Raw genomic sequence first — 14,785 nt, 5'->3', positions numbered from 1 at the left:
CTTGCGCAGACACGGTGCTGCGGGTTGCAAACGCTGCGGGTTGCAAACGTGCCTCCCATATGGATCACGTCCGCAACCCGAGGTTCCACAGTATAGTATAGTATCAAAATAACTTTTTTTATTTGCAGAATATGGATAGATATATTTTCAAAATGCAGCACTGCTAGGACTTTTTTGTGTGTGTCTTCCATTGTATTTCTCATCAATAAAAAAATTGGTGTGGCATGAGCAAATTTTTATTCTGGAAGTGTAGCACGAAGAAAAAAGTTTGAAAACCACTGCCTTACAGAATGACATGTGGCAAGTAATTTGCTCAAAATCAGTAATAATATGTAACTGGATTAAAAACATGGTCCATACAGACAGAACTTAAATCCACTGGAAGCAATTAGCTGCAACTGATTTAGCCTCAAGCAGTTCAGAGGGAATACATTGACTTTTGCCTGGTATGTCTATAATACGAAAAGTCCTTCTGTTCCTCAAATGGGTAAAACAAGAAGCTATCCTCCTGTTTTAGCTCTGGGTGGTCAATAGTAGAAGCAAGGGGGAATACCTGAATAACTTGCTTCTTAGGCACCATCTGCATTACAGAGTTTCTGGGTCAAGCGCAAGGGAAGCCCCACATAGACTACATTGCAGTAATCCAATATTGAAGTATCCAATGCATGCATGCAGCACACCATCAACTTCTAGGTTCAAGGCAAAGTTGACCCCCCATTTATATTTCCCCTCTGCTCCTCTAAGTACTTCAGCTGTTTCTTTAAAGTTCCAGAACTTGGATCCTGTAGCAATGTTATCTGCTTTTCTTCCTAAGTAATTTGTTCTTTGATCCTCCTCTCTGCTTTCATTAATTCTTCTTTGATCATATAATTAGCAAAAGCTATTATTATATCCCTTGGTGGGGCACTTTCTTTTGGCTTTGGTCTCAAGCTGCAGTGGGCCCTTTTCATATCTGTACATATAACTTGTATTTCAGTAAATACTTCCTTCCACCAATCAGTCCGGAAACTAGTTGAAGCCTTAATTGTAAATCATTTTGGGATGTTGAAACATTCAACATTTTGTCACAGTGGTGTAAACTCAAATCCAGTGACACAGTGACTGCTTCTCTACTCCCCCCACCTTCCCTGCCAAATCAATTATTTTATTCTCCAGAAATTTAAAGCCCTGCCAATTTCTTTTTAAAAAGTCGGTGTGCAGGTTGTTAATATTTGAGTGCACACAGCTTCTAGCGGGAGGTTTGCTGGGCCTGGATGTATTTTATCTTTGCCCCACTACATTTGGATCTCCACTTTATTCACATTGGGCAGAAATCCAGGATCACAACGGCTCTGTTCTGATTCACGCTGTGGTTAAAAGTAACGCTCGCTCCTTTCAAGGCAGAAGCGAAGCGCTTCGGTTGAAGGGAGCGGCGGAAGGAACGCGAAGATGCCTTCACGGACGAGACTACAAATCCCAGAGGGCTTTGCGGAACGAGGCGCCGCGCGGCCACGTACAGCCGCGGAGTAACACACGACCCCGACGTCCTTAGGGGGCGGATGCTGAACTACAAATCCCAGCTGCCCACGCGCTTGCCGGGCTGGCTCCGGCTGTATCTGGCGGCTGCTTCTGAGGAGGTTGGTTCCTATTTTAAATCCAGTCAAAAGATCAAAATGGCGGACGCGAGCTGAGCGTGAGGCGGGGAGGAGAGAGCGAGAGGTGGGCGCTGGGCAGAAGGCAACGCTCGGCTCTCCTCCTTCTCCTTTTTCTCTCCGCCCCCCTCCCCTCACAAATCCTCCGGTGAGTTGCGTTCAGACGTGGGGCGGGAGGCGAAACAACTGCCGCATATGCCGGCGAGGGTGAAACGGGTGAGGAGGGACGCCTGCTTTTCTCCCCCTTTTCCATTCCCCGCCTCGGGAGACCGGCCAGCCGAGGGGGCAGCCCTCTCTCGGGCGCCTCTTCCACAGGGGGGCGTCGGGGGGCGGTTGAGAGAGCGAGCGAGCGAGCGGAGAGGAGGAAAGTGCAAGAAGAGCTTCTTATTATCCTTGCCTCGGGGCGCCGCGTTTCTGCGGGTCTCTTCTTCGCGCGTCTGCTCATCTTCACAGGACTTTTAAGGTGCCCGGAGGGAAGAGAAGAGGGGACTTTGAGAAGGCGGCTTTGCCTGGTTTGTTGGTGGGGGTGGGATTTGATTCCCCCTCGGCGTGCGTCGCGAGGGAGGGAGGGAACTTGTTTCCCTTTTCACGTGTATTTCGCCTTGCACGCCTTTCCACGGGCACTCGGGAGCAGACGCGTTTTGGAGGGACCCAAACCCAACCCGTGCGGTGGTTTGTGCTCCTCCTCCCTTGCTCAAGATCTGTTGCTGTTGAGTCTGGGTGGGAAAGGAAGGCGAGGGGCGGGGGCAGCGAGTTAACTTCAGGTAAATTTGGGGCCCGGTGGGTGGGGGAAGCTCGCCGCCAGCATCGCCACCCTCCCTCCCTCTTTCCGCTGCCGGCTTGGTAAGTTTCAAGCGGGGAAGTCTCCTGCTTCGTTAACACGAGGGCGAGCGGGAGACGCTCTTGTGCTTTGGTCGGGACCCGGGTGAGAGGATGGATGCCTGGTGTCTGCCTCTGTTGGCCGTTTGTGGTGCGTCTCTCAGCCATGGCGAGGTGGCTCTTTTCTTTCCTTTCTTTCTTTTTTTGGAAGCGAGAAGCAGCAGCAGCAGCAGCTTCCGTCTTCCTGCTTGTTACCAACTGGCTGGGTGGGAAGGGCAGAGCGCTTGGGATAACTGCCCGACGCTGAAGCAACCCAGCGATTTATTTATTTGTTTTAAAGTTTTGCCTCGCTGTCCTGTGCAAGGTGCTGCTGCTGCTGCCTTGGCTGCGGTTCCAGTGTTGTGTCTCTTTGCTTTGCCAAGTTGCTTGGGGAAAAAGAAGACATTTGCTTCCCAGCCCCCTTTTCTTGTAGCGCAGCTTAATCGTGTTGTTTTAAAGGATAGGGTTGCTCTTCGAGATACTTTGCCTCTGACTTCAAATGATTAAAGCATGTAGAACATGTAAATATAACAGGTACTGACTGTATGACAAGCTCCGATAAATATTGGCACTCCCGATAATAACATTGAAGAAAAATTGGACGAGTCTAGTCTTTCATATATGGGAGAGTGTATTGTGCCCACTGTCCAGCATACAGACGTAGCGTGTGCCCGGTTTGAGCACTTTAAATGGCAAAACCACCCTTAATGGTTGTTGGAGATGGGGAGGCATATCTTCCCAAAGTATTTTGGCTATAGGATTTGGGATTCTGAATGTTTAATGTTTAAATATGGTCCTTTATTTTAAAAGATGTCTTTTTGCGTTGTCTCTTTTTGAAATGTTGTTATGTCACGTTACGTTTTATGGTCAAAATAAAGAAGTTGCATGTAAATAATAACTATAATGAGGTAATACATTGGTGAGTGTGGTGATGTAGAGGGAGTCATGGTTTTGAACACACAAATGCTCAGTCTGCATTAGAACAAGCTGTTAAATTGCTGTTTCAAGCTAGGTTTGGTCTTTAAGTTTTTAAAATATTTAATATCTGTTTAAGTCTTATAAATTAATTAAAGCTATTTTGTATGCCTTTAACTGGGAAGTTGTCATTGTAATGTAATTTGTGTTCTGTGTGCAGTTGCTTATCAGATATGCACCAAATAGCTGAGCCAAAATGCAGACGAGAAGGGGAAAGCCCCTGATCACAATAGAATAAAAAGGAACAGTATTCTTAGGTTGTACAGAGCTTAATAACACAGATGGTGTATAAAATGGGAACAAAAAAGCCGGACTTTTTGTAGATGTTGGAGGGGAAACCCAAAATACACTTACTGAGACACTTGAGGAAAGGAAGGCATTGAACTCGATGTCTAAAATGATATTGGACACTAGTCTGACATTGGAGGTTGCTTCAGGTCTTGCATATAAATGAGCAATATGAGCAGTAATTGAATATCTTATTTTTGCATTGTGTTCACATAGCACTTGACATGCTGATATGATTATTCTGAATATAAAAAGAGAAAATACTATCTTTAGCATGCCAAATACTATTTCATTCTAGTGTTTGTATGTAATTTTAAGAATGAGTGAACATTTTTTTTGGCATTGAGACAGTTGCTTACAAGTGACAGCTACCTATGAGCCTCTCAGATTGTATTATTATGCATTGTGAGATGTTCAGTTAGAATTTTTAACAGCAAAAAATGGGTGTGTGCACAAAATGGCTTTTAAATTTTTTATCAAGTAGGAGAAATAACTAATAACTATATGTTCTTAGTATGAAATGTAAGAGCTTTCCCAATAATTGAGAAATATGGCACAAGTAAAATAGTAGTAATCTGTACAGTCAAACAAAAAAAAATTTGAATGCATTAATCTAAATCAGAATTTAAAGATTTATTCAGGGATGAAATGTTAGAAAATGAATTGCCAATAGTATGTTAAAGTGTGTAATCTTTAATAATACATTAAAAACCTCTAATGTGTGTATTCAAGGCTACATTATCTATACTTAAAAGGTAAAGGGACCCCTGACCATTAGGTCTAGTCATGGCTGACTCAGGTTGCAGTGCTCATCTCACTTTATTGGCTGAGGGAGCCGGCGTACACCTTCTGGGTCATGTGGCCAGCATGACTAAGCCGCTACTGGTGAACCAGAGCAGCACACGGAAACGCCATTTACCTTCCCGCTGGAGCGGTACCTATTTATCTACTTGCACTTTGAGGTGCTTTCAAACTGCTAGGTTGGCAGGAGCAGGGACTGAACAACGGGAGCTCACCCCGACAACGGGAGCTCACCCCGTCGCAAGTCCTAGGCTCTGTGGTTTAACCCACAGCGCCACCCACGTGGGAGTAATTTCCACTAAACTTATTGGGACATCTAAGTAAACAAGTATAGGATTGGGCTGTATGGCTATTGGTGTAAGCAAGAGGAGTGAGTGATGGAGGTCCCTTTTTAGGAAGTCCAGGTGCTCAGAAGCTGACTAAAGCCCTCTCTTTAGGAAACACTACATTTGCTGGTAAGATTCAGGTAGGTAGCCGTGTTGGTCTGATGCAGTTGAAATATATTAAAAAATTGTCCAGTAGCACACAAAAGCTTATACCAAGAACAAACTTAGTTGGACTCTAAGGTGCTACTGGACAATTTTTTAATATATATTTGCTGGTAAGTCAGCAATCCAACGCAGGTGGCGCTGTGGGTTAAAGCCTCAGCGCCTAGGGCTTGCCGATCGAAAGGTCGGCGGTTCGAATCCCTGCGGCGGGGTGCGCTCCCGCTGCTCGGTCCCAGCGCCTGCCAACCTAGCAGTTTGAAAGCACCTCCGGGTGCAAGTAGATAAATAGGGACCGCTTACCAGCGGGAAGGTAAACGGCGTTTCCGTGTGCGGCTCTGGCTCTGGCTCTGGCCAGAGCAGCGATGTCACGCTGGCCACGTGACCCGGAAGTGTCTCCGGACAGCGCTGGCCCCTGGCCTCTTAAGTGAGATGGGCGCACAACCCCAGAGTCTGTCAAGACTGGCCCGTACGGGCAGGGGTACATTTACCTTTACCTTTTACAGCAATCCAAAGAAGACTCTATGATAGTCTTAATATTCTTCCTTTTAACTGATGCTCAGCTAGACAATTTAGTGTGGTTGAAGTGCATTTCAAAAGATTTTGAAGGATGTTCCTCTTCTCAGAAGCTTGAGGATCAATCTCTCAAGGCTGGAGCGGGCAACTGGATGCCTGCAAGCTATAGAAAATTCCAGTGTGTAGAACAGATGGTCAAATGACTTACTGCCCCAACATTTGGCACAACCATTTCATCAGTGCCAATCACTCCCATCCCAGTTCTAAATCTTGGTTATCGTCATCACCATCAATTAAATTGGTATACCACCCTTCATACAATTCACAAGAGTTCACAAGATGAAAACACAACATATATACGTATTATTATTTTTTAATCCCCTCCCCCACCTCCTACAAACACTGCTGTTTTAATGAGGAGACATAGTCAGTCAAAGCTTTCTTAAATCATCTTGGAATTAATCTGACAGCTATATAATGAAGGATTCACTTGCAGAAACTGCATTGTCCCAAACTGAATTGCACTTCACCTTAAAATATATACTGTGTGTAGTGTAATCCTGTGTATATTTATTTGGAATTAAGTTCCACTGTGTTCAATGGAATTTACTTCCATGTAAGTTGGTATAGGGCTACAAATTGAGTTGTGCTTGCATTCTGAACCCCCCCCCCCCGAAAAGAAAACAACCAAGCACACCCAGAGAAGTACACATTGTCCTAGGACAAATTATGATTGGACACATGTCAAAGCCATTTCGATCCAGTTGCTCCTATATTGCAACTTGTTTATTTTGTAAACCTATAATTGGTCAGCTTGTTTTGCTGCAATGTGTAAGTTGTAGTCTGTTTTCAACCTTTCACTGTTGAAGAACTACACTGAAAAGCTTCATAAAACTTATTTCTTAAAGCAGATGGCATGAAGGGGGTGATGCCATTAATCTTCAACTATCTGATAACATTAATAACTTCCAAATTTAACTTGGTAGGAGGTAAATAATATTTCAGGCAAGCATGTGTATAATGGATGCGACCAGGAATGCTATTTTAAATTGTGTAATCATGCAACTTGCTTCTGTTCTTCTCTCCAGCTCTTCCTTGTTTTCTCAGTCTTTTGATTACACTCGAATCACTGAAAACTTTTTGATAGAACTAGAAGTTTTGGAAAAGCTGGGTCATTCTTAGGTTTTAAGAAAGCAACAAGAATAGTAAGTAACTCATGGAGAACCTATTGCCAAAAGCTGTAGTAAAGAACATCTTGAAATATGACTAATCAGGGGCACTTAATATGCATGCTTGAGTGTCTACACCATTAGAAATGGAAACAAAAATACATTTCTGATGCTAAGTTTAATGTCTTCTGCCATATGGTCTTCTTATATGAGATACCTTAAGACTTTTACTTAACTTTAAGATAAAATTCCTTCTAAAAATACAGTAACCTTGTAATATAGAAAGAATTGTGCTTAATACTAATGTTGGTATGGTCTCATCAATCCAAAGATTGAGGCAACAGGCATTTGAAAACTTTTTAAGTGTTCAGAAATTTGTTGCAGGACACATAGTGATGCAGAGATCTTTTTAACCAGCTTAAGTTTTTATGTCACCCATGAATGATCTTGGATGGGCATAGTATAGTTGCAATGACCAATGCACTGGTAGTGTCTTGTTTAGACTACTGTAATGTGTTGTCTGCCCTTGACAACAGTCTGGAAACTACTTTAAAATGTGGCTGTTAGGATTTTAACCAGTCTTGTTGGGAGCATATATTTCTAGTTTTGAAAGAGATTTGTTGGCTAACAGTTAATTCCTGAGCCCATCCAAGGCCTTGATTTTGAATTTTAAAGCTGGACATAGCTTAGGACTTCAATGCTCCTGTTCAGACTGCACAACAAAAGCAATTTGGTTCTTGAATTTCATTCTGATTGGGCAGATAAAATGTAACAGATAGAATTTGACAGGAAGTGGTATTAGTGTGTGAAAACAGTCAAGATCCAATGATCCCCAGGCATGTACTTCCAGATGGTGGAGATGTCAGGCACCATCCTAGTGCCCAGGCATGTTCACTTGTTTGCAAGTAGCTGATAGCCAGGTGCAAAATGCTCCTGGTTGGTTTCAATCACTGGTTGAAGGCATGCTGCCTTGCCTTTCCCTGTAGCTCCAAGTTTGTGCTCATCTTGCTTGCCAGAGCCTGGTGCCCCTCTCACTGTCGTGAAGGGTGGTTAGCAAGGTTATTGAAGCCTTATGTTAAGGAACACCTTCTCCCATGTTGATGTTGATGTGGGTGTTCTGCTGTTGGACAAAAAGCAAGCAGTGAGCAGGAAGAGAGGGCCTTTCCATTTGTGCCACCCTAGATATTAAACTTCATCCCCAAAGTATCGCATTTGGCACCTACTCTGTTATGTTATTTTCTTTTAAAAACCAAACCTGGCAAAGCCACTTCTGTTCTCCCAAGCTTTTTAACTATTTTTCAGTTTTACTTACTTATTTTTACTCTGTTGCTTTAAGTACTTATGCTGTTTTGTGTGAGCTTTCTTTTTTATTGTTTATGAAATTCTGTTGTGACCTTTCCTGAAATATATATTGTGAAATTTATGAGTGTGCTTAGAATAGTTTTAGCAAGATCTAATTCTTTCCAAAATTACAATTCAGAGTTTTCTTTGTAGCAAAGCATTACCAGTTAACTGATTTAAATTAAGTGCTATCAAAGTGTCTAGTGGATGCCCAGCATAAAAGGTAGACTCATTACCCAATTTTTGCTTGGATAGTTCAGAGTCTGTTAAACAGTGCTGGTTAGGTTTCCCATTTTATGGATGAATAAAATTTATAGCATGAACCTTGAATGACATGTTTCAGGGATGGGAAACCTTTTTGGCTCCACGAATCAGATACTTATCAGGATCTGCCTTATGGGCCAAATTGGACAAGTGTACAGGGCCTCCCACCTGTCAGAATCCCTTCCGTGACTTTGCAAAACTCAACCAGATAGGCGGGGCATAAATAATAAACTATTATTATTATTATTATTATTATTTATTAACAACAACCCTGTTTTCTGCTTGGAAACATGGCAGCACAGCCAATGTAAGATTAAACCCTGGCCTCCCCACCATCAGCTGATGTGTTGGCAGGCATACCGTAGTTTGGGGAAAACAGCCTGGGCAGAGGTTGCTCAGTACCGTACTGTATTAGATTAACAGCTATCCATTATGATATCTATATGGAACCTCTGTTGTGAGAGTTGTTGAGCTCTGCAATGGGCTTCCAAGCCCTGTTTGTGGACTTTCTAGAGTCATCTGATTGGCCACTGGCCTAGTTGGTCCTTTTATCTGAATTAGAAGGGTTTCTCTTTACACCGCATACCAGGTCTGGGGAAGCTATGGTCCTCCAGATGTTGGTGAATTACAGTTCCTATCATTCCTAAGCATTGACCATGCTTGCTGGGGCTGATGGGAGTTGTAATTATGGAGCATTTGGAGTGCCAAATGTCCCCTGTACCTGCCATCTGTAGTTTTCTTAAGAAATAAATCTGATTATGCTCAGTGAGCCCTAATTCTAAGTAAATTTGGATAGGATTGTAGCCTAGTTGTTCTTTATTTGGCTTCCTTATACATCCATGCTTAAGAAAAAACCCCCAACTGTTTAATAATAGCACAATAAAACATTTAGTTCTTGGCCTTTTCCATTCTCCCAGTAGTAGTCTTTAAAAAGCTATTCTGATTAGCAGCTTAAAATAGGTTTACTATATTAGGCAATGTTGCGGCTATGTACAAGAGTATGCAAGTAACACATTGGGTGTTATATCAGGGAAATGTAACCTAATGCAGGGTTAATACAAAATATTTTAAACATTTTCTGGTAAATGCTAGACTTCCATTTCTGAAATGCATGCTCACTTTATCAGAATCTGAGACACTATATATCTAAAACTTATAAGGCATTGCAGTGTGCCTCCTTTGCTTCTGGAATTTGCTCATTGTGCCTTCAGGTTATCTGGCAACAGTGCATTGCAGTTAAATACAGTGTAGGATTTTTAAAAAACTAAATTTAAAACAAATTACAGTCTACATTTCTAACTTTATATTTTCCATTTTTAATGTATATTGGAAAGCAACAAAATGAAGGGAAACGGATGGAGAAGAGGAATAAGGGATGTTTTGCAAACAGATTAGATTCTGCAGGGCAGGTGACTAAATCAGAGTTTGAGTATTTAAGGTAAAAGATGGAGATGTGACTTGAGCGTCATTGCTCAGGTGACTCAGAATTCATACCATAACAGTTTAAAAAGAGCACACACCTATCTTTCCTTTGGCTTGCTGAAATTGATGACTGATTTCAATAACAGCATGGTCAGTTTTGCAGAAATAATTGTGGAAATCCAGTGGTGTGATACAAATGCTTATTACTCATGGATAAAATGGCCAGATGAAAAACAGGCCAAGGTGAGGCCAAGGCTCTCACGTTATCACACTGCATGTGTTAATTGGCTCACTAATACCAGAATTCCTGTAGTTTTGACAACTGTTTTGTGAGTGACCACAATTAATTATAAATTATCACTGTATTTTTCTGCATTTCTTTTTCCTCTAGGAACACTCCTCAACCTCACCACTCAAAAAACCTCATGCAATTCAGGATAATACTACAGTGTTATCTGATGAGGTGTAGTCCATGAAAACCTTTGCCATAATAAATTTATTAGGATCACATCCAGTGATATCTATTTGCAAGTGGAGTGAATGTCTGCTTAGACAACAGAGGTCTTTCCCTTTCTCTCCTTGCCCTTGCAACCCCAATACACTTCCCTAACTCTGAAGGGTTAGGCCAGGGAACTTTCCACAGCACATTTGAGGAGGGCCTGGTTGCGGGGAAGTAGAATAATGATAACTTAGAATAAGTCCCTTTGCTCAAATGAATGTTTGCTCACATGACCTTGGATGTTGCCTTGTGTCTTAAAGATTCCATGAAACTCTTCACTGTTTTTAACTTGTGTAGAAGAGGAAATGCCAACAGGTGTAACTCATCTTTCAAGCTATATCTGATGAAAATCCCTCTTGTACAGAAAGTTACGGGAGCCTCCTCTTCTTTTTCAATTGGGATCCTGCAGTAGGCTGAAGCAAGGTCTGGTAGGTTCTTGTGAGACTTGAGTTAATTTTCATCATGTGAAAATTGAATGATTGTGTTTGTAGGTGGCATTTAAATTTCCATATTTGAGAGGTGGTCAGATTAGTTTTTCATTTGGATGGAAACACCTTTAGCTCAGATGTATCTGACAGAGACATTGATTCACTTAGGGATTAACAGTAGGGCTAATTTGCTTATATCCAGATTATTTAATATTAAACTAGTTATTCTTTAGCAACCTTTATTTTCACAATTTTTCAAATAAATATGATCTGATTGTTTTTCTTTTTGTTTAAAAAATTGTAAGCTTTTATGCACCCTCCCAAAGACATGTGGGCTTGAATGACAAAAGAGTTTGAATTGTATTTCTATGATGTATAGGATTACACCCAACACTGCTGTTCATTCAGCTCAGGCAGTAGACTTCTTCTTGCAGAATGGAATTTGCCCTGCTCTTCCTTGCAGTTCCTTGTGCACCCTCAAAATCTGCTTTAGGGACCTGGGGGATCCCTGGAAAACATTTGGGTGAGCAGGGGGAGAGGACGGGAAAGGAAAGGGAAATCCTGTTGTGCAAGTTCAGCTCTGCTAACACAGACAGCGTTGGATACAACCCATAGACTCTACTTAGTTAGAAAGCTATATGTTTTAATTAGAGAAGCAACTGGATTAAATTTTAATTGAAACATCAATTTTTTAGCTGAGAGTTTTAATCAAATAAATCTGCATGTGCTTAAAACTAAGTTCCAGAGAAAATTATGCTTTTTTCTACATATAGAGTACAGTGGTGCCTCGCAAGACGAAATTAATCCGTTCCGTGAGGCTCTTCGTATAGCGGTTTTTTTGTCTTGCGAAGCAAGCCCATTGACAGTTTAGCGGATTAGCGCTATTAGCGGTTTAGCGGCTTTTAGCGATCAGCTGTTAAGTGGCTTATCAGCAGATCAGCTGATAAGCGGCTTAGCGCCTTAGGAAAAGGGGGGGGGGGAGGGGGAAAAACCCGCAGGAACTCGCAAGGCATTTTCGTCTTGCGAAGCAAACCCATAGGGAAATTCGTTTTGCGAAGCACCTCCAAAACGGAAAACCCTTTCGTCTAGCGGGTTTTCCGTCTTGCGAGGCGTTCGTCTTGTGGGGCACCACTGTATACATATAGTATCAAGTTGTTACATATGGTAATACAGTCTTCATATACTGTGAAATGATTGTCAAGGCAGATTTAAGGAATAATGGACATAATTCTGTTTCTTTCTTACCTCAAATATTCATAATGTATACTATTTCTGTATATATTGTTTACATTATTTATGATTAAAAGTGCCTTTTTGGATCATAGCAAAGGTGCATATAGTGCAACACTCTATCCTCTTCCACCTTTGATGGGGAAGGAAGGGTCACATGAAAGAAGGGCATAGAAGATGCTGATACACCGGTTTCACTCCCAGCGTTCACATGCACACTCACATTACAACATTCCATTTATAACATTGGCAAGCTAGGTGCTTCCCACCCCCACCCCAAAAGATAGAGACCACAAGAATAGCCGTGTTTCATCAACATACAAGTTGGATTGCATTATCAAAACTGATGGGCATGTAGAATTTTAGGTGTTGAATTGGTGTCCGAGTCTAAGGATCCTTGCATGCAGCTGCAGACTCATAGATTTGTATATAACAGGGGAATCTCTGGCCCAAGGGCCAAATGCAGACCTCCACACCTATCTTGCCCTTAGCACTCTTCCCAAGCCATACCCCCTACTGGCTCTGCTTTTTCCTTCTTGAGTATTTTTGTTTGGCTGGAATACGTCCTTGAACACTGATAGTGTCTTTGTGTTTTTGGATATAGGCTAGAGGGGCATGTTCCAATGTGTTTAGAAACTTTCCTGCAGTACAAGGCAAAATTTACATTCATTGCTTTGCCTGCCACTGGTATGCAGCCCCTGGCGGGTTGCCCAGAAGGGAGTGTGACCCTCAGGCTGAAAAAGGTTCCCAACCTCGGATATGTAAGAATTCTGCTTTTTCATCAGTTGAGCAGACTTTTGGTATTGGCATGAGACAGAGTAAGCTCAGAAAGGAACAGGGCCAAAGTTAAAAAGATGGAGGAACACTAGACTGAAATATGAAGATCAGCAATGGTAGGTGAACATGGCGCTTACTGGTTTTTAGAAATGTTTAGAAATGAGCCTAAATAATCATGAATTGGAATAAATCTATCATTGCAAAAAGCAAATTGAGACAGGCTGAGTAGCAGCTTGCAAGCTGACCTCTGAAACTATAGTAACAATATTCACTGGAGCTGGATCCAGTACAATTAAACTGAACTCTCTTGACTTCAAGTTTTTAGACAGAGTCCCCACCCAATCTACCAAAAATCTGTGCAACCCCTGTTTTGGCAAAACACTGGAAGTCCCAAGAAGTTTGGCAGGTAATGTGAGTCAAGTGTGGTTTCTGATGCTGATTTGGCATGAAACGTCTGGTTACAAAATGGCTTGTGAGCTAACATGTTGGAAGGGGATATGGTTATTCAGGCAGACTCAAAGGCATTTGTCTTTCATTCAGCCAAACTTTGAGTCAGATGAATAGTCTGCAGAGATTTATAGCTTCAGTAATTTTAGTGCTCTGGACTTTTACAGAATGTGGAAATGGTAAAATGTCTGCATTTTAACTAATCATATTAGCCATAGGTGTAAAGCTCCCTTGGGGAAAAACTAAGCATGTCTTCAACTACTTATAAGATTGAGGATTTCATGTTAAATTGATTTATATCTAACTGTAGATACAATATGTGAAAATAAGTTCCATTGAAATTTGTTGGAATTAACAAAGTATTTTAGGATTGAGGCACTGAGAGTTCTTTAGGTCTCCATGCTTCAATCTTATAAATACTTTCCTGGGTGTAATTCAGTAATTCAGTAGATTCTGCTACTAAGATTTCATTCTAGTAGCTTTGTTGTTGATTGCTCATTTAAGTATTCTATACCTATGCAACTGCCTATACTACCACAGCACATATATAACTATAATGCTGCCCAAAGACACCATTTACAGTAAAGGCCACAACCCAGAGACATGCATGCATACCAGAAGCCTTCCCATGTGTGTTTCCAGCAATATCCCTATCAGCCTCCCCAAACTGTCCTCCAAGCATACTACACTTGAAAGCCTCTGCTACGTATTCAGATACGTAAGTTTGTATTCAATTAACTTTTACTTGGACCCATTGAATTAATAGCAATGATTAACTAAAGTCCATTAGTTTCAATGTGTCTAGCTGAATACAACCGTTACTGATTTTGCATACAGGGGACTGGAAGCCACCAAGAAAAAGCAAAAGGAGGCAAAGCCTGAAATTGATGCTAAAAGCACTTAAAATGTATTAGAAAATACAGTACATTATATGCATTTTGGCAAGCTGCTGCAATGCTTATGCAGATGGTATATTCACCATAATACAGTGTTGAATTCCATCCAGAAAATTGTACCATTTTTCACATTGAGAACCTTTAACTTGAAGTTCTAATAGTGTGTTCAGAAGATCCGTGTGTGTGTGTATGCGTATGTATTTACTGCTTTGGTTACTTCAAGAAAGGATAACTTCATTCCACTCTTACGTGAGGCTTTCTTCACACTTGGTCCAGAATCTGCAGTTAATGCAGAATGCTGCAGCACAATTGCTGACAGGAGTGAGGCCTTGTCGCGTATAACACCTCTGCTCAGAGATCAGCACTGGTTACCAGTTTTCTACTGGCCAAGTTCAAGGTCTTATGATTAGTACAGTGGTACCTCAGGTTACATACGCTTCAGGTTGCATACGCTTCAGATTACAGACTCCGGTAACCCAGAAATAGTGCTTCAGGTTAAGAACTTTGCTTCAAGATGAGAACAGAAATCATGCTCTGGCGGCATGGCAGCAGCAGGAGGCCCCATTAGCTAAAGTGGTGCTTCAGGTTAAGAACAGTTTCAGGTTAAGAACAGAGCTCCGGAACGAATTAAGTACTTAACCCGAGGTACCACTGTATTTAAAGCCCTTAGCAACTTGGGACCAATTTACCTATGAGATTGCCTTACCCCACAAATGCCCACTCAACTGCAGTGCCTACACTTGGGAACTCCCTCCCTG

At 41.8% G+C, this 14,785-nt stretch overlaps 1 protein-coding gene across 8 annotated transcripts in view; it reads left to right on the top strand.

The window, feature by feature from the left end:
- Positions 1 to 1,584: 1,584 nt before the first annotated feature.
- NCOA3 (nuclear receptor coactivator 3) overlaps positions 1,585 to 14,785 on the top strand; it is a 99,050-nt gene continuing 85,849 nt past the window's right edge. For 6 of the 8 annotated variants that reach the window (XM_079978890.1, XM_079978881.1, XM_079978885.1 and 3 more), the window contains exon 1: positions 1,586 to 1,779. The gene's annotated coding sequence lies outside the window, so the exon portion shown is untranslated. Of the gene's footprint in view, positions 1,780 to 14,785 lie in introns of all 8 variants that reach the window. The other 2 variants (XM_079978880.1, XM_079978883.1) reach the window with 1 other exon arrangement.

The sequence above is a fragment of the Podarcis cretensis genome (assembly GCF_951804945.1).
Source record: "Podarcis cretensis genome assembly, chromosome: 6".
NCBI classification, from domain to species: Eukaryota; Metazoa; Chordata; class Lepidosauria; order Squamata; family Lacertidae; genus Podarcis; species Podarcis cretensis.
The sequence above is the reverse complement of the archived record's forward strand: the minus strand, read 5'-3'. Positions and strand labels throughout refer to the sequence as shown.